Genomic DNA, 19,337 nt, shown 5'->3' with positions numbered 1-19,337 from the left:
AGGGGCAGTGTTTAGCGTCTCGCTAGGTAGCTCCCTCAGCTCGACTATACTTTTGAGGCCAGCCCCAGAATTGGCATGTTCATACTGTGTAGCAACACAATTTATAATTGCCTCAGAAGCGCCTCAGAATATCCTTGGCAGGTGTCCGGTTGACGAGTTATGAGATGTGCCCTCTGTAATCCTCAGGCATTTACCCAGTTGCTAGTATTGGGCGTTATTAATTCATAAGGTATCGCAGCTCTGCAGCCTCTTGAACCACGTTTTTCCTTTGTACATCCCGGATCTGCAGCAGCCATAAGCATGGTTTATTAAATTGAACCCCATCCGTAGATTGTTTACACCAATAAAGATGCTGTGTTTAGCGCTTAACTCTTGCTAGGTAGCTCCTTCACCTAGACAAGACTTTTGAGGCAAGCTCCAACATTGGCAATTAATTTATACGGTGTATATGGCGTGTATCTACTTTAATTGGATTTTAAGCACCTCTGAATATCCTTTAAACGAGCTTCGTGTTTATGGTAATTCTGTGGCAGTGACTCAAATAACGGTTCTTCTCAAAGCCGGAGTGTTTTTCAATAACTTCTACTTTAGGATAAGTTTCGGGTTCAGTTTGGAAGGCAGGTGTCCAATCATGGAGATATGTGCGCTGGGTAATTTCCCAGTTGCTAATATTGGGCGTTAATGTTTCATAAGGTCGCACAGCTCTGTGCAGTCTCACTTAAACACTTTTCCCTCTGCACTTCCGTTTGCTGTTGCCACTTCCCCTTTGGCCGAACTTTTGTTCTCAAACGTTGGACTTTTTCTCCCACGAAATTCATGTGGATTGAGGGCTTTCGCTAATTTTTTATTTCTGTTTTTTTTTTTTTTGTTACCGTATTTCGATGTCCAAAGAAAGCGCAGTTTGTTCTAGAGTGACTCTTCACAGCACGATTGCAGGTAAAGATCAGACCACCTCGGACCTCCCCTAAAAGACTACATTTCTGTAACGTTTCATAAACTTTGCAGACTTCTTGATGGGGTATATTAAAGGCCGCGCTCCACGATGACTACACAGTTGTAGTTCATCACTACTTTGTGACCATCATGCTATTCAGAGATCATTTTAAAGACCATCGTGCTTATTTAAATCATTGCTGTGAAGCCTTTCTTTTCCTTTTTCCGTCGAGCCTAGGCAGTGAGACGTGCTGTGTCATGCGGGCTTTGTTCACACCCATCGTTTTATATTGGTTTCTTTCCTGGCTTGTATCTGCGACCACTGCTCTCCCTCACCCCATGTTACATCAGCACTGCCTCCAATCTGGTGATGTGAAAATTGAATGAAGTATGTGTAGAGTGCTGGAATCACCCCTGGAGGGGTGTCTCCACAGTACTATATCCCCTTGAATATATCATAGGCCCACGCGCGGGTTAAAGCAAAACTAACCGCTCCACCGTATGTACAAATCTTCGATGCCACAAACTTTCTGAAAAAATAAATATCACCTTTAGGCAGCGTGTGTAGGTGAACGTGGTGATTAAGATGGAATGTTATTGTTTAAATGTTTGTTCTTTTGTTCTGCGTGCCCTGTGACCCAACCTGGATACCCCATGAGTTTGCTCTCGTGGCTCTGTCCTGGTGGGTTGTGGGAGCATAGAATTGATACATTTAACTCCATGTATCTTCAGTATTGCCTCAGTCATTTTGTCTCTTTTTAATCCGATTTTCTTTTTTTTCCCCATAGGAGTAATGTCTGAGCCTAATCAGGTAAGTGGCACTTCTCACATCGCATGTTTTGCTGCCTATCGTTTCGTATATAAGCTATTCTTTGAGCTTGGAATGACCTTGTTGGCTTTAGTTATCTTGTGAGGAAATTAGTTTGCATTAGTTGTGTTCCCTTATCGTAAGACTTTTATTCTTTTCTGCAGTGGATTCTACAAAATGCTGTTTATTTATTAGTTTGGCATAGAATTTGGTAGCTGGTGTCTCGTTTCCACCAGGTACCTGGATTGTCAGGTTCCCGTTTCAGTTAAAGACCCTAAAGTGTACTAAATTCATTGCACAGGGCCAGATGGCCTAGTGGCGATCAAACAAAGACTTGCCATAGCACTAGGACGGAATCATAACTTCTTACCTGTCTGGTACACTACACTCGGTCAGAATGTGTACATTCAATAACTGGCTCATTGTGTCGCGTCAATCACTTCGCTTGATCTAAACGGTAGAGTTGAAATGTGAGAGCGCTATGGCACAACTGCAGGAAAAAGGTGCTTTAGTAACCTTAAAAATAATGTGGTACAATTGTGGGGAAATCCTTAACCTGTACAGTAGCAGAATGTTTTCTTTGGAAAACTACGCTTGCGCTGAACTTGGAACAAGTTTGTGTTGGCTGTGGCTTGCTGGTTTTGATTAGTTCATTTGGATTGTAACATGTAATTTTATTGATCCAACAGGGTTACCTGGGGGAGGTTGCTCTCCCTCAGCTCTGTCCTAGTGGCATATGGGAGCTTAGGCCCTTGGCCCATGACGTACAGTCCCGTTCCACGCTGTTGGAGAACAAGCTTTGCTCGCAGTCTTCGGGTTGTTGAGCTGCATCCTGTATATTCCTACGACTTCTCAGAGTCCTCGGACCATGACTGAGGAGACAAACCATGCAGGACACAATGCATTATGTGGTTGATGTGTTGTAATATAGTCCTTTGCTGCTGGGGTGGTGGGGGCAAATATTTTGTTTGAATCTTTTGCCTGTACTTATAGTTGTGCTTTTTCTTTTTTAGCGTAATGATCCTCCATCTTCTGGGTAAGTGGTGGGTCCCAAAAGCCTAGTGTAATTAAATCTACTCAACTTACTATTTCGTGGTTCTGAATGAAGATGGAATGGGTGTTTAATAATTTAGATATTTAAAGTGTGTTGCTGTTGTGTGGTTCTTGTCAAAGGGTTGCTGCATAGTGAATAAATGCGTCTTTGGTTTCGGTTAAGTGAGCTTGGATACGAATTTTAGTTTCAAAGTGTGTTTTTCTTTTATGACAATGGGATTTCTTTGTTTATTGGTGGGGTGTAATGCCATTTGTGACCCAACGTGGATATCTGGGGGAGGTTGCTCTCCCTCGGCTCTGTCCTAGTGGCATATGGGAGCGTAGGCTTTTGGGCCCATGACGTACAGTCCCGTTCCACGCTGTTGGAGAACAAGCTTTGCTCGCAGTCTTCGGGTTGTTGAGCTGCATCCTGTATATTCCTACTACTTCTCAGAGTCCTCTGGCCATGACTGAGGAGACAAACCATGCAGGGTACACTGCCACAGTTGCATAATTGGTGAGGCTACATAAGCCCGTGCATATGCGTAGTCGTTGCAGAAAGGACACTTTATTAACCTACGGCTCGGGGTATTGGTGCCTGGAATCTGCTTTGTCAGCATGGCTGCTTCAACCATGCATAATGCTTTATATACGTTGTCTCTTGACACTGTTGCCATCTGTAACATTGTGCACCTGTTTACAGTGAATGTTTTAGCCTTAAGCTCTTGCTAAGAGCCCAGCTAGGCTGCTCGGCATCAGGTGGAAATACTCTTGCAGTTGTGTATACCAACGTTCGAGTCCTAACTTACTCCATTTGCTTTTCTGTAGGTGGAAAGCAGCTTTGACTGCCCACAACGCTCTTCGTTCAATAGAAGATGCAGTGATGGTGTGTAACTGGATTTTATTGGTTCTTTTATTGCTACTTTTAGCATACCATGCCTACACTTTATAGCATTTTATTTTAAAAAGTCCTATTTTAAATTCAGGTCGTTTGCCAATTCATATATTCGGGCAATAGCCTGCCTTTTGAGAAGAACATGGTTGCCATAAAGGAGTTTAAAGCTAGAATTGGCAGACTGACTGCAGCACTCCCCACCCCCACCGTACCAGCTACAGAATTTAGTAAAAGTTGGACTCCACAGCCAAGTGTTTTTGGCCCTTCCACCTTAGTATATACCCTACAAACTGCTCCCATGTCTTCGTCACTCGTAGCATGCCCTGTCCTGCAGCAGGTGGGAAGAAACTTACAGCACCTTGTTCTGTAGAATTTAATTATTCTACTCACCTGAATGGGTCTCTTGGGTCCTAGACCTAATAAAATACGGTTTGTTCTGGCGTTTGCAAAAGAACTGTTTGTAAGCATGGTCTTCCCCAGTTGTCTGTGGAGAATAGATTCCATGCAGCCTAAACTAAGTCAATGGGCACTCTGGCATCGGGCCTCCAGCTACGTTCGGTTTGTATTTGGCCTACTCTGTAAACTGGCTGCCTCCAAACAATCTCTGCTCCCTCAAAATAATGCTTGTTGACACAGGAACCAGATTCAGTCTCCTCTGGTGTATTTACATTGCTGAATTAAAGGCTCGTAGCCACACGCTGGGCACTTGGTGCATCGCGACAACCAGTATCACGTTCAACTTTTGCATGGACACGCCAGTGATGAGTAACGCAGAATAGAAGGCGTGGTGCAGGCACTGAAAGCTCCTGTTGTACCATTCGGACACTAATGTACGTTATTTAGCACGGTCTGAACTACGACTGATATTCCTCCTTATACACAACCATTCAAAAGCTCCATCGGCTTGTTAAACGAAGCACTAAGCATGTTTGCACTTAACATATGGCTGCATGCTCCTCTCTGCTAGATCTTACGATAAGGTGCACTAGAGGTTCATAACACCCAGAAGTGCTTTCTGGCACCAAGAGACCTACTTCCAAATTTCCACTAGTGTGACCTTTCCTTCATATTTAAATTCGTTCCTGTCTTAATGCAGACTTGTACACATCTACAAGAGTGAGCCACAGCTGGGCCATAACTAATGTCCTATGGTAAACCTTTAGATGACATGGGCTCAGACGCATCCCGTGAATCCTTTTTGGTTGAGCTTTCTTAATATCCGGTGCATCCTATTCACAGGCTATATCCTTAAACATCACCTTGACCTTCCAGTGTGGAAACTAAGTCCCAGTTATCCACAGCAACCTCAAAACAATGGGATATGAAAAATGACAATTTCTTCAGAAGTCTCACTTCTGGTGATTCTTTTTTTCCAAAACTTCGCAGACTGGTTAGGTTATGAAGTAGCGTATTCAGAAATTCACTTGAAGTGCTGGGGAAGCTGCATCCTAATGTGCAGACATGGCAGTTCCATGGCATCGGCACCTGGACCTCTATCAGTGCCTGTCTAGCCTCAGAGCCTCCTTCCGGAACCAAGCTGTGCATGCTCCTGTCGTCAAGGCATGAATCTTGCATCCTTGCAGATTTTGGACACCTCAGGGAAGCACGGCATAGGTGCTGTTTGCTAGCTTAATTTTCTTCCATATAAAACCACTCAATGCCACATAGCAGCAACCCAAATAAATGCACTGCATGCCAAAATTCCAATCCATTTCACTCCAAGCCACACTGTTGCACACCATTTCGAGAACAATCCCATAATTCAACACGTCACAATGCAACGTACATCCACCACCACAGAATAACATCCCACAAACTCCACTTCCACAATTTCACTAATTGACACACCATCTCACTCCACATAGTTCCAGGCCTCTCCATACCACATAACTACTATCCAAAGAATTCCATGCCACATTTCCACAACTAACTTCAACCCACAATTCCACTCACCTCAAAGCCACAGCTGGGTTAGACATCGCTTTTACAAAGTCAATAGCTCCAATTCTTGCCAAAGTGAGACCTATTGACTTTGCCAGCACTTTCCCTTTAGTTTTTTACTTGGTCGCCCACCTAGTGCCCAATTATGCCCTGTATCTGACATGTTTGCAAATGTTGTAGCCCCTGCCAGTTTTGCTAAATATTTTCTTTTCCTCTGAAGGGTGCACTTTGTGAGACGTGTCTTGTAATGGCGACTTGTGCAGTGGTCCTGTATGCCAACTGGTTAGTATTTTTATCTGGATAGACTGTAATATGGTAAGTGGCGATTAGCAGCTTGCGGAGGCTTTTGTTCCACCTTGCAAGCCTATGGGAAATATATCCATTGCTGGTTCCTAATCATATTCCTTGGATGCCAAAGAAGAACTGTTGTGGGTACTAGGAGGTTGTATTTCTATTCCATATTTAACTTGCCAAGTATCTGCTCTCTGTGTATCTACCGAGCTGCTTTAAACTTGAAATTGAATGACCCATGCAGGATAAGTTACAGCCCAGCTTGATGTGCTGTGTTGTCGTTCCCCCCTGCACAAAGCAAATGATTCCTACTATCCCTGCCTGTTCTGATGCGCAGGCAGGGACGCTTGGTCTCAAACACTTCAATCCAGCAAATGTGGGTTGCTTATTGGCACACGTGTAGTTTCTGTTCATTGGACTGCAAAAAAGTGGGTTGTTTGTATCTTTAAGTCTGAACAGTAAACTCTAGCTGAAACAAACCTACTTGCTTCGAAGTACAGTATATGCATGGCTTTGGGGAGAGGGGACCGAGGTGGTTTGTCATGAAAGACCATTGGTGCGTTCTGCAAGCATGTTGAGGTTCATGCTTGCAGAATGTTCTGCCACTGCGGACGTGGAATGTTTATTTTATCACTTTGAATTAGTAAATGTATTTTCCGGAAGTCTTGGCCTTGTAGTTTTTTATTGGTCGCCCACCTTATGCCCAATTTTGCCCTGTATGACATGTTTGCCAATGTTGTAGCCCCTGACAGTTTTGCTAAATTAATTTTTTCTTTTCCTCTGGAGGGTGCACTTTGTGAGACTTGTCTTGTAATGGTGACGTCTGCAGTGGTCCTGTATGCCAACTGGTAAGTATTTTTATCTGGATAGACTACTGTAATACGGTAACGGGCGATTAACAGCTTGCGGAGGCTTATGTTCCACCTTGCAAGCCTATGGGAAATGTATCCATTGCTGGTTCCTTATCCTGGTCCTTGAATGCCAAAGGGATAACTGTTGTGGGTTACTAGAAGGATGTAATTCTATAAAATATTTTAACTTGCCAAGTAGCTGCCTTAAACTTGGAATTGAATGACCCATGCAGGATAAGTTACAGCCCAGCTTGATGTGCTGTGTTGTCGTTCCCCCTGCACAAAGCAATTGATTCCTACTATCCCTGCCTGTTCTGATGCAACGGCAGGCAGGGACGCTTGGTCTCAAACACTTCAATCCAACAAATGTTGGTTGCATATTGGCACACGTGTAGTTTCTGTTCATTGGACTGCAAAAAGTGGGTTGTGTGTATCTACGTCTGAACAGAGCACTCTAGCTGAACAAAAACCTAACTTGCTTCGAAGTACACAAAATATATGCATGGTCTGGGGAGAGGTTGTTTGTCATGAAAGGCCATAGGTGTCTTGGTTGTGTGTTCTGCAAGAATGTTGAGGTAGGTTCTGCCACTGCAGACCTGGAATGTTTTGTCACCACTTTAGATTGGTAAATGTATTTTCTGGAAGTCTGACAGTTGCTTGGGAAGTTGGTGGACTACTTGGCATGTCTGACTCGCCTGTTTAACACCTTTAATTCTATTTTGTAATCCAGACAGGCCAATGACTGTTTAGGAGATGGGTGGAAACCATGGCCACCTTCCCAAAAATTAAAAGTTAATTATGCAGTCACTTGGTGATATACTCTCTATTTTTTTTTTAAAGATCATTGACTGACTCAATATCACATTGTCAAGCTAGGCCATGACTACTAGGTAGTAAGTAGATGCAGCTTGCATACAAAACTTGCGCTTGGCCCTTTGATGTAAAGGTCAAACACTGAAATTCTTGATTATGTGGATCTTATGGCTTTAGCTAACTTTTTTTCATTCTCCCAAGGACCTGAAGGGAAGATGTACTGAAATTTTGAACCAATGTGTACACGCTTTCAGGTAGCTAATTTGAATAATCTGACATGCTTTAAGTGTTTGACCAATGATGGCCTGATAAGATTGCAATGTTCCTTGGTTCCCTCCAATATTTTAATAGCTCTGTTTGTAAAATGGGATACAGGTGTATTTGCATCTACTCTAACGCTTAGCTTTGTGTGAGGGGTGGGTCAAGAGAGCAGCATCTCACTTCTGAAGTAAAAACTATTGTGTTTTTGGAGCACACCTGTCTTTGTGTTTCTCCAGGGCATAGTCTGTTTTTGTGTAGAGACTGGTAGTTCCACCTGGTGTGCTGTTCCACAGGCTCAAATTTACTAACTCGTGTTTTGTAGAGGGATGTAGGAACGTGATTGAGTTTGAAGATTCACTTCTTGTTAAAGCACCGTCCTAAAATTACCAGCCAGGTTTACTCCTGGTTTATTAATGATGCTAGCAGGGTACATACAGGAAGGAGAGTAAAAGCACCAGCTGAGGTGACCTGGGCGGACCTCTTTCTTAATGTCCAGTGTCCAAGTCTAAAAGGTGGTGCAACACTTGTGTGTAATCTGTGTATCATGAAAGGGTGGCTGTTCTGATCTTAATGGTCTTGTTTTCTTCTAGGACTGGCAGCGTTTTGGACGTTCAGACTTCTTTGGTAAGCATGGCCGTAGCTTGCTTAACTTGCACAATACCCCAGTGCCTTTGTTTGCTTTCTCTTGTCCATGTGTCTGTCCCGGCACCACTGCATTGCCCTAATGTAACCTTGTGATTTCTCCTATTTGGGGTGCAGGATAAGTTACAATTTAGCTCCAAGTGCTACATTGTCGTTCCCCCTGCAAACATTAAATTGATTCATACTATCCCTGTCTGTTCTGTCTCCACGGCAGACAGGGACGCTTGGTCTCATACATGGCGAATACTTACTCAGTATTGAGCCCACAACTTTGAAACTGACTGCATACGCGTTTATTTTACTGTAATAGGGCATGATTTAAAAATGGCAGAAAATGTGGCTAGTTTTTGAACAGTACAGCCAAATGCCCAATATGGGTTTGCCCTCAGTAAATATGAGTGCATTAAACCAACATGGGCCACACCCCTGTCTTTTGTGTCTGCAATGCAGCTTGAACTCTGGTCTTTTCTTGCAGAGTTTTTGACTTGGGAACCCATCGCCTGGAAGCGTACTTCTGATGCATACGATGCTTGCCCCCACTGGAGATGTCACAGGTTTCTGCGTTGTAGCTATGTCGGGAAGATTTCAGGCTTTAGATGTGCGTGGCAAGAGATGGCAGCCAGTACCACAGTTGGCAGATTGCACTAGTGTTGGCCGTCCCGACTGACCTTGCAGAGACTTTCAAAGTTGTATTTTGCAGAACCAACAGCTACATAGACTAGTTATCTGACTAACTCGTTTAGGCTTTGGTCATTTCTTTCGTTCAAAAGTGTGGCATTCATCTTTATGTAGTTCACCTAAAGCTTTCACATAAATGACATACCTAATAGCAGACCATTTCAAAATGTACCAATCGGTACATGTCTAGCAATGTGACTTGCTCATTTTAAATGTTCAATAAACCATTTCCAAGAAGATTTGTCAAGTTTCATATTTTGTAGTGTTCACATGGTTTCTCCCAAAGTAGGTATTGTGGAAGTCCGAAGTTATCGCCGCCTTTCAAGGAATTCTTTCTTTTTTACTCTGGTCCCTGCTCGTTATCCCACTCATTCACACTGGCTGAAGTTTGGTTTTGCCAGTGCTTAACCACTTAAATAACCTGTCCATTTTGAATTCTATAAATGGACTGGTCTAGTCATGTGGGTCTAATTTCACGAAGTACAAATCTGCTTTTTTTTTATCCCAGGTCCTTAGTCCACAATGTATACTGGGGGTGTTGATGTTTCCATGGCTTTTCAATTGGTTTTTCCAGTGGTGCTGCAGTATGTCCACCAGTAAGTGCACCTGAGCTAGAAGGTCTCCCCGGTCAGTAAGTGCACCTGAGCTAGAACGTCTCCCCTGCCAGTAAGTGCACCTGAGCTAGAACGTCTCCCCTGCCAGTAAGTGCACCTGAGCTAGAACGTCTCCCCTACCAGTAAGTGCACCTGAGCTAGAACGTCTCCCCTACCAGTAAGTGCACCTGAGCTAGAACGTCTCCCCTGCCAGTAAGTGCACCTGAGCTAGAACGTCTCCCCTGCCAGTAAGTGCACCTGAGCTAGAACGTTCCCCACCCCCTGCTTATCTTGACCTGTTTCCTGCTTAGTTACATGTGGCAATATACCCCTTTACCCCTTCTTCCACTTAGTTTTTAACATCCCAATGACTAGTTGCAACACACTGGAAATGAGAAACGCGTCTAGGTAGCCTTTACAGTATAACCTGCTTTTAATGCAAAATGACCTATAAGCAAAAAATAATGCAAGGCTATTTTAAAAGAATATCACGCTTAATCATGGAGATTGGAATGCAAGAACTTTAAAATATTTTATTTTGGTGCAATTGAATGGTGAGACCACGTGACAGAACAAGCCTGTAGGGGAACGGAGTAGGTACCAGGACACTCTTCGTCTTTGATGTGAAGCAAGTAACACTAAAAGGAGCTGTAGTCTATACTTTATTTGGCCAACATCCGCTTTACTAACCACTTGACTCCAGGTGTACCCAGGAGATATGGCAGTGAATTTGAAAAACGAGTGAATATGGTTCTGGTATAAACACCGAACTGGTAACCAATATACCCATGTGTTAATGTGCGCATTGGGAACAGAGCAGATGACTTGCTGTCCTTCAGTCAATCAACTGCCTAATGTTAAAAGGGCAGCGCATAAATATAGGATGACCAACCGTCCATAAATTTCATGCACCATCCGTCATTTAGGAGTGATGTCCATAATCCTTCCTTTTACTGGTCCCTTTTGGACTGCATTATTTATGTAATATTGCATGACATCCACTGCATCTGTGAAGCATACCTTTTTGTCCTGAATTTCGACCATTTGTTTAGGAATTTCTCACCGTCCTGAATTTGCGCCCATGCCAGTTGGCCACCCTACATAAATATAAAGTGGTACGAATATTTCTATTTTCACTTCATACAGACAGCCTATTGTCTTTGACAGACATTTTATATGGAATCCCAAAGGTGGTACTGGTGGTGGAGGTACTGGTGGTTGTGGTGATCAAACGGGCTTTTCAAAACCACTCAGGTGGCTTTAGTACAGAGGACATGTAACAGATGTGCTGTTGTCTGCTTCAGCCCATTAGCACACATTGTGCTACCTGGAATTCACATGATAAACAAATCCTTTATAGTTTCATTTTACTTAAGGGATCGGCGGGATAGTTTGGGTGAGTTGAAAAAGACACAAGATAATGCTGGGTTAAAGTGATTGGAAGCAGGGGTCCGTGTTACGGGGCAAACGTGCTGCTTAAAAAAACAATCATTTGCATAGCAATAGGTCTTGCATTTACGCAAGTTTAAGCTATTGGCATTTTAAATTACAGTGCCTTTAATTTGTGTTCAGCGGAAACAAAAAAAGGCATTGTTTGCAATGTCGATCGCTCAAACTCGTGTAAATGCAAGACCTATTGCACAGATTAGTGAGTAGAAACTCCCTTTCAGCCCGTGCGGAAAATTAAACACGCTAAATTGAAAGCGGACCGCGCTGCAAATTGTGCTTGCAGACTTAAGAAGGGGACCGTGTAACGCCGTAAGTAAAAGATCCAGTCCTCATGGGAGGTAACAAATGGCGACGGGCAGTAACAAGGAGAGACTAACAAGCCTCTATCAGTCGGAAGCCAGCATTTACCAAGGACAATGACACCAGCCAATCAAAATTGTGCGCTGCCGCTAGGATCAAACTATAAAGTAGACCTGGTGGGGTTTAGGGGTTAACAAGAGAGGGGGGCGATGAAGAGTGAAGTTGAGGGAGGGGTGCAGAATGAGCAGGGGGTACACTGTAACATAGATGAACTGCAGGCTAATTGCACGGGAGGGGGCTCTGTTGACTGCTAGCCTGCCGCTAACCCTCCCTTTACTGTTGCAGTCACTCCTGTAAAAATCACAGGATTAGTGACCTCTCGAAACGATAGAGGGTTATATTCAAGTCACACTGCAAAGTGCCTAGAGCAGGCTACCACACTGGTCTTCTTTACATCAGCAGCAAGTTTGTCATGCTATATCTTTTAATCCTCTTCTGTTTCCCTTGCGTTCACTACAGGCCGCTCTAGCTGTATGTCAGGAGACAGCATTGTATATCGTACTCCAAAGAGCCATTCCTTGCTGGAGATTGGATGGCTTTCATGTCACACTCGGTTGACTTGATTTGTTGCTTTCACAGTGGAGCAAGCACAGATTGTGAGTCGGAGGGTACAGGAGAGGGGGACTCAAGAGAAGCGGGTGTTCACTAGAAACAAGCATTTACAATGCAACGGTCTTGCCTTCGAAAAAGTTAGAGCTATTGGCATTTTAAATGACAAACTTTTTAGGTCTCGTGGCGTTAACCGCGCGGTCTCGCCAGAGACCTATAGTCAGCGACACAGCTTTACAGGAGACAGGAGCTGGCAGCGCGCATCTTTAGGAAGGCGATCAGGGGGGGCCACGCGCGCGCTGTGGCCATCTCCTGGGAAGCGCAAACACACACAGCCACACCTCCCCCTGCTTACGCATGCGCACAGACACACACGAGCGCACATACACGCACACATACAGAGCCCCCCCGCCGACGCACATGAGCGCACATACACGCACACATAGACACCCCCCCACCGTTGCACACATACACACGTGCCGACACCCCCCCCTGCAGCCCCCCCTACAAGTAAGGGCCACTTACCGCCACTCTGGACATCTGCAGCCTCCATGGGGCTCTCCCTCCGGCATGGGAGCCCCGCGTCACCACTGCTCCTCGGGTCACGCACTCTGTGGGCTTCGCGCACAAGACCGAAGTCCCGCCCCCATGTTGGGTATTGTTTTTTGGAGAGCGCGCGCACTTCTTGTTTTGTTAAATGCAGCACCTAGAGGGAACTTTGCTTGTTTTCAATTTCCACCCACCCCCGGCTTTGAGGAGAGAAACGAGGGCTTTTAAACTTTTCAGCATTATTGGGAGGTGTTATGACTATTAAGGTTTTGAGTGTGGGTGCATTCTCTTAGAGCAGTTATAACTATCTGGTTTAGTCAGGTGATCCACTATCTTCTCTATGCAGATGACACTGAAATCTACCTCAAGGTCGCCTCCACTCATGATCTCTCCATCCTAAGCCCCACTCTCGACTCCATTCAAAACTGGATGTCAACTCATCAACTGATTCTGAATCCCTCAAACTGAATTCCTCCTCCCCCACGGTTCAATCATGGCTGGATCAGATGAATCTACTTAACAATAAACCCATCATTGTCGACAGCGCAAAATCCCTTGGTGTCATACTCGACAAAAAATTCAATATAATCGCCCACATCTATTCCATTGCAAAGTCTGCTCGATACCAATTGCGCCTTCTTTGGGGAATTCATCGCTTTTTCCCGGAGCAGGACCTTAAAACCCTGGTGCAATCGATGGTCCTCTCCAGACTGGACTACTGCAATTCTCTTCTTACTGGCCTCCCCAAATCCCACTTGTTCCCCCTTAGACCCCTTAGATCTGTTCTCCATTCAGTAGCTAGTTTCATTTATGGGGCTAAAAGAAGCGACCGCATCACACAGTTATCCACTCTCTGCTGGCTTCCCATCGAGGCTAGAGGTATCTACAAGACTGCCTGTATTACCCACAAAGCCTTGCACTGTTCCTCGCCTCGCTACCTGGCGAACAAGCTGAAACTCTCTGGAGACTCTAGACCTTATCGTAATGCGGAAAATCTACTGCGTTAACCTCCCACTTTCAAGAAGGAAAGGAAAGATTGATGGCCCAATCCTTTTCAGGCAACGCGGTGAGAATATGGAACTCTCTTCTGCCTCAGCTCCGGACCACCACCACCACCACTACCACCTCCTCCTCCTCCCAGGTCTTCAAAACGGACCTCAAAGTTCTCCTCCTCTAAAGACCCCTCCTAAAGTAATTCACGCCCTCTCTATTACCTGAAGGAAGACCTCCCATCACTGAACTATTTTCTCCAGGACTAAGGAAGTGCCTTCCCAGTGTGGTTGGAGTGTATGCAATTTATTGCAGTATTATCATTGTATCTGTGTTTGGTTCTCTTTTGTAACATGCACATGCCATTTTTCTCTTGTAACACATTGTTTGCTACCTCTTACATTTTGTTTGCTTTTGATACTTGCACAAGTGCCACCTTTGCCTACGTAATGTTTGTTCTTGTGCCCCTGTGTCTAGCATATATTACCTCTAAATGTACTTTGTTTTCTCTTGTAACCTGCACACTTTTCACTCTTTCCTCCTGTATTGCACGGTTTGCTACCTCATGTATTTTGTTTGCTCATAATTGTCACTTTTACCTCATGTAACTTCTCGTTTGCTGTTCATTTATAATTTTCTGTTCCTATTGTGAAGCGCTCTGACGCCTTCGGGTAAAGTCTGCGCTATATAAAAACGCATAAATAAATTTTAAAAAATTTAAAAACAGCACAGAGGGTGGAGGCGCCCGGGGAGAAAGTGCCAGACTCTGCAATACAAAGTGTGCAAGCAGGCTTCACGCGTAAAGTGTGGTTGTGGCCTCCGTGCACTGGCTGCGACAGAGTGTGAGGGAGGTGGGGGAGGGAGGGGTCTGGGGTGGGCTACTGTGTAGTGGGCACCAGGCCCGGTTCTAGAGGGTGGGCCAGGCCCACCCAAACACGAACCTTGGCCCTCGCAGTGACATCGGGCTGACCCCTTCAGCTGTTCATTAGATCCGGCTGTGGCACAGAATTTGAACAGAGCAGGTAAGAGAATGTGTGGCTATTGCTCAGTTTTTTTTTTTTTTAAATCTGCGAAGGCCCAGCTATATACTTTGTATGTTTCGAGGATGTGTGTATATTAGTTAATATTCTAAAAGTCTGTGAGGGCCCAGCAAGACACATACTTTGTGTATATTTAATTTATATTGTATCGTTATCATGACGGATGCAAGACAACTACTAAAAAGCAATATTTTGTCTGTTCGTAATTTTTAAATGTAGATAAACTATTTTATGTGGACGTGGATAGCTCAATGGGTTACTTGCAGTACAGAAGTTACAATCCTAAAATAGGACAGTGATCTATAAACTGACATCTAAGAGCTGCATACAAACCTCAATGGTATATTTAGAACTTTTTTTGTGTGTTTCAATGTAGTTAGAATTTCCGTACTCTTTCATTACTCTAATGTTGCTATAAAGAGTTTGTTTTGGCAGATACATTTTAATCAGTAAAGCCAACCCCACAAACACTGGGGTATGCTTTCAATCCTGCGTTTGTGCTTCTCCAGACCAAACCCTCTTAAAACATATTGCCCACCAGTATGGATGACATGTGATTCCTACACCTTGTAATCCTCATTGGCTTATGTGACATTACCTATAGGCTGATGTATATACTTGTATAATTCATTGTCTCTGCACAATGTGTGCATGATGTAAAGTACTATGACACCCTACACTATGAGTAGCGCAATACAACAAATGAAATCGAATATGAGAGAGGGGCTACAGAGAGATGAATGACACTGTTGGAGGGTGGCAATTAGGGAATCCGAGGAGGTCGTCATCAGTGGGAGAGGCTCTGGAGTGATGAGGGGCACTGTTAGAGGGTGGCAGTGAGGGAATCCAAGGAGGAGTTCATGGGGGGGCTGGGCTATGGAGCGATGAGGCTCACTGGTGGAGGGTGGAAATGAGGGAATCCAAGGAGGAGGTCAAGGGGAGGGCTGGGCTATGGAGCGATGAGGGGCACTGGTGGAGGGTGGCAATGAGGGAATCCAAGGAGGAGGTCATGGGGTGCTGGGCTATGGAGCGATGAGGGGCACTGGTGGAGGGTGACAATGAGGGAATCCAAGGAGGAGGTCATGGGGGGGCTGGGCTATGGAGCGATGAGGGGCACTGGTGGAGGGGGGCAGTGAGGGAATCCAAGGAGGAGTTCATGGGGGCGCTGGGCTATGGAGCGATGAGGGGCACTGGTGGAGGGTGGCAATGAGGGAATCCAAGGAGGAGGTCAAGGGGAGGGGGCTGGGCTATGGAGCGATGAGGGGCACTGGTGGAGGGTGGCAATGAGGGACTCCAAGGGGAGGGGGCTGGGCTGGGCTGGGCTATGGAGCTATGAGGCTCACTGGTGGAGGGTGGCAATGAGGGAATCCAAGGAGGAGGTCAAGGGGAGGGGGCTGGGCTGGGCTATGGAGCTATGAGGCTCACTGGTGGAGGGTGGCAATGAGGGAATCCAAGGAGGTCAAGGGGAGGGCTGGGCTATGGAGCGATGAGGGGCACTGGTGGAGGGGGGCAATGAGGGAATCCAAGGAGGAGGTCAAGGGGGGGGGCTGGGCTGGGCTGGGCTATGGAGCAATGAGGGGCACTGGTGGAGTGTGGCAATGAGGGAATCCAAGGAGGAGGTCATGGGGGGCTGGGCTATGGAGCGATGAGGCTCACTGGTGGAGGGTGGCAGTGAGGGAATCCAAGGAGGAGGTCATGGGGGCTGGGCTATGGAGCTATGAGGGGCACTGGTGGAGGATGGCAATGAGGGAATCCAAGGAGGAGGTCATGGGGGGGCTGGGCTATGGAGCGATGAGGCTCACTGGTGGAGGGTGGCAATGAGGGAATCCAAGGAGGAGGTCAAGGGGGGGGGGCTGGGCTATGGAGCAATGAGGGGCACTGGTGGAGGGTGGAAATGAGGGAATCCAAGGAGGAGGTCAAGGGGGGGGGGGGGCTGGGCTGGGCTATGGAGCAATGAGGGGCACTGGTGGAGGGTGGCAATGAGGGAATCCAAGGAGGAGGTCAAGGGGGGGGGCTGGGCTATGGAGCGATGAGGGGCACTGGTGGAGGGGGGCAATGAGGGAATCCAAGGAGGAGGTCAAGGGAGGGGGGGCTGGGCTATGGAGCAATGAGGGGCACTGGTGGAGGGGGGCAATGAGGGAATCCAAGGAGGAGGTCAAGGGGGGGGGTGCTGGGCTATGGAGCAATGAGGGGCACTGGTGGAGGGTGGAAATAAGGGAATCCAAGGAGGAGGTCAAGGGGAGGGGGCTGGGCTGGGCTATGGAGCAATGAGGGGCACTGGTGGAGGGTGGCAATGAGGGAATCCAAGGAGGAGGTCAAGGGGGGGGGGGGCTGGGCTGGGCTATGGAGCAATACGGGGCACTGGTGGAGGGTGGCAATGAGGGAATCCAAGGAGGAGGTCAAGGGGGGGGGGGGGGGGCTGGGCTGGGCTATGGAGCAATGAGGGGCACTGGTGGAGTGTGGCAATGAGGGAATCCAAGGAGGAGGTCATGGGGGGCTGGGCTATGGAGCGATGAGGCTCACTGGTGGAGGGTGGCAGTGAGGGAATCCAAGGAGGAGGTCATGGGGGCTGGGCTATGGAGCTATGAGGGGCACTGGTGGAGGATGGCAATGAGGGAATCCAAGGAGGAGGTCAAGGGGGGGGGCTGGGCTGGGCTATGGAGCTATGAGGGGCACTGGTGGAGGATGGCAATGAGGGAATCCAAGGAGGAGGTCATGGGGGGCTGGGCTATGGAGCGATGAGGCTCACTGGTGGAAGGTGGCAATGAAGGAATCCAAGGAGGAGGTCAAGGGGGGGGGGCTGGGCTGGGCTATGGAGCAATGAGGGGCACTGGTGGAGGGTGGCAATGAGGGAATCCAAGGAGGAGGTCAAGGGGGGGGGGCTGGGCTATGGAGCGATGAGGGGCACTGGTGGAGGGGGGCAATGAGGGAATCCAAGGAGGAGGTCAAGGGGGGGGCTGGTCTATGGAGCAATGAGGGGCACTGGTGGAGGGTGGAAATGAGGGAATCCAAGGAGGAGGTCAAGGGGAGGGCTGGGCTATGGAGCGATGAGGGGCACTGGTGGAGGGTGGCAATGAGGGACTCCAAGGGGAGGAGGCTGGGCTGGGCTGGGCTATGGAGCTATGAGGCTCACTGGTGGAGGGTGGCAATGAGGGAATCCAAGGAGGAGGTCAAGGGGAGGGGGCTGGGCTGGGCTATGGAGCTATGAGGCTCACTGGTGGAGGGTGGCAATGAGGGAATCCAAGGAGGAGGTCAAGGGGAGGGCTGGGCAATGGAGCTATGAGGGGCACTGGTGGAGGGTGGCAATGAGGGAATCCAAGGAGGAGGTCAAGGGGGGGGCTGAGCTGGGCTATGGAGCAATGAGGGGCACTGGTGGAGGGTGGCAATGAGGGAATCCAAGGAGGAGGTCAAGGGGGGGGGGGGCTGGGCTGGGCTATGGAGCAATGAGGGGCACTGGTGGAGTGTGGCAATGAGGGAATCCAAGGAGGAGGTCATGGGGGGCTGGGCTATGGAGCGATGAGGCTCACTGGTGGAGGGTGGCAGTGAGGGAATCCAAGGAGGAGGTCATGGGGGCTGGGCTATGGAGCTATGAGGGGCACTGGTGGAGGATGGCAATGAGGGAATCCAAGGAGGAGGTCATGGGGGGGCTGGGCTATGGAGCGATGAGGCTCACTGGTGGAGGGTGGCAATGAGGGAATCCAAGGAGGAGGTCAAGGGGGGGGGGGCTGGGCTATGGAGCAATGAGGGGCACTGGTGGAGGGTGGAAATGAGGGAATCCAAGGAGGAGGTCAAGGGGGGGCTGGGCTGGGCTATGGAGCAATAAGGGGCACTGGTGGAGGGTGGAAATGAGGGAATCCAAGGAGGAGGTCAGGGGGGGGGGGGCTGGGCTGGGCTATGGAGCAATGAGGGGCACTGGTGGAGGGTGGCAATGAGGGAATCCAAGGAGGAGGTCAAGGGGGGGGGGGGCAGGGCTGGGCTATGGAGCAATGAGGGGCACTGGTGGAGGGTGGCAATGAGGGAATCCAAGGAGGAGGTCATGGGGGGGCTGGGCTATGGAGCGATGAGGCTCACTGGTGGAGGGTGGCAATGAGGGAATCCGAGGAGGAGGTCATCAGGGGGAGAGGCTATGGAGCGATGAGAGGCACTGTTAAATGGTGGCAGTGAGGGAATCCAAGGAGGAGGTCATGGGGAGGAGGGTCTTTGTAAAGATGAGGGGCACTGGTGGAGGGTGGCAATGAGGGAATCCAAGGAGGAGGTCATGGGGGGCTGGGCTATGGAGCGATGAGGGGCACTGGTGGAGGGTGTCAATGAGGGAAGCCAAGGAGGAGGTCATGGGGAGGAGGGCCTTTGGAGAGATGAGGGGCGCTGTTGGAAGGTGGTAGTGAGGGAATCTGAGGATGAGATCGAGGGAGAGGGGCTTTGGAGAGATGAAGGGCACTGTTGGAGGGTGGCAGTGAGGGAATTCGAGGAGTAGGTCGTGGGGGAGGGTGGGAGATACAGAGAGATGACGGGTACTGGTGGAGGGTGGTAGTGAGGGAGTCTGAGGAGGAGGTCATGAGGGGGAGGGGTTACGAAGAGATGGCGTGCACTGTTGGAGGGTTGTAGTAAAGGTATCTACAAAGAAATAGGTCAGTGGTGGGGCACCAATACATAACTCTCCAC

The 19,337-nt window shown here is 47.8% G+C and overlaps 1 long non-coding RNA gene and 6 other non-coding genes across 8 annotated transcripts in view; all 7 read left to right on the top strand.

Annotated features, from left to right (window-relative positions):
* LOC147683992 (uncharacterized) overlaps positions 1–9,376 on the top strand; it is a 79,061-nt gene extending 69,685 nt beyond the window's left edge. The window contains exons 6-11 of one of the 2 annotated variants that reach the window (XR_015300978.1): positions 3,602–3,659; positions 5,830–5,891; positions 6,687–6,748; positions 7,766–7,818; positions 8,416–8,449; positions 8,943–9,376. This is a non-coding gene — a long non-coding RNA (uncharacterized LOC147683992). The remainder of the gene's footprint in view (positions 1–3,601; positions 3,660–5,829; positions 5,892–6,686; positions 6,749–7,765; positions 7,819–8,415; positions 8,450–8,942) is intronic. The other variant, XR_015300977.1, reaches the window with a different exon arrangement.
* On the top strand, positions 2,424–2,643 carry LOC147683998 (small nucleolar RNA SNORA73 family). The gene has a single exon (XR_015301900.1). It is a non-coding gene; the product is annotated as a small nucleolar RNA SNORA73 family (small nucleolar RNA).
* On the top strand, positions 3,053–3,273 carry LOC147683997 (small nucleolar RNA SNORA73 family). The gene has a single exon (XR_015301907.1). It is a non-coding gene; the product is annotated as a small nucleolar RNA SNORA73 family (small nucleolar RNA).
* Positions 6,139–6,261, top strand: LOC147683996 (small nucleolar RNA SNORA63). Its single transcript, XR_015301898.1, has one exon. It is a non-coding gene; the product is annotated as a small nucleolar RNA SNORA63 (small nucleolar RNA).
* LOC147683995 (small nucleolar RNA SNORA63) lies at positions 6,979–7,104 on the top strand. The gene has a single exon (XR_015301892.1). It is a non-coding gene; the product is annotated as a small nucleolar RNA SNORA63 (small nucleolar RNA).
* On the top strand, positions 8,181–8,351 carry LOC147683994 (small nucleolar RNA SNORA81). Its single transcript, XR_015301911.1, has one exon. It is a non-coding gene; the product is annotated as a small nucleolar RNA SNORA81 (small nucleolar RNA).
* Positions 8,579–8,705, top strand: LOC147683993 (small nucleolar RNA SNORA63). Its single transcript, XR_015301889.1, has one exon. It is a non-coding gene; the product is annotated as a small nucleolar RNA SNORA63 (small nucleolar RNA).
* Positions 9,377–19,337: the final 9,961 nt, after the last annotated feature.

This window comes from Lissotriton vulgaris, chromosome 11, assembly GCF_964263255.1.
Source record: "Lissotriton vulgaris chromosome 11, aLisVul1.2, whole genome shotgun sequence".
Classification (NCBI taxonomy): domain Eukaryota; kingdom Metazoa; phylum Chordata; class Amphibia; order Caudata; family Salamandridae; genus Lissotriton; species Lissotriton vulgaris.
The sequence above is the reverse complement of the archived record's forward strand: the minus strand, read 5'-3'. Positions and strand labels throughout refer to the sequence as shown.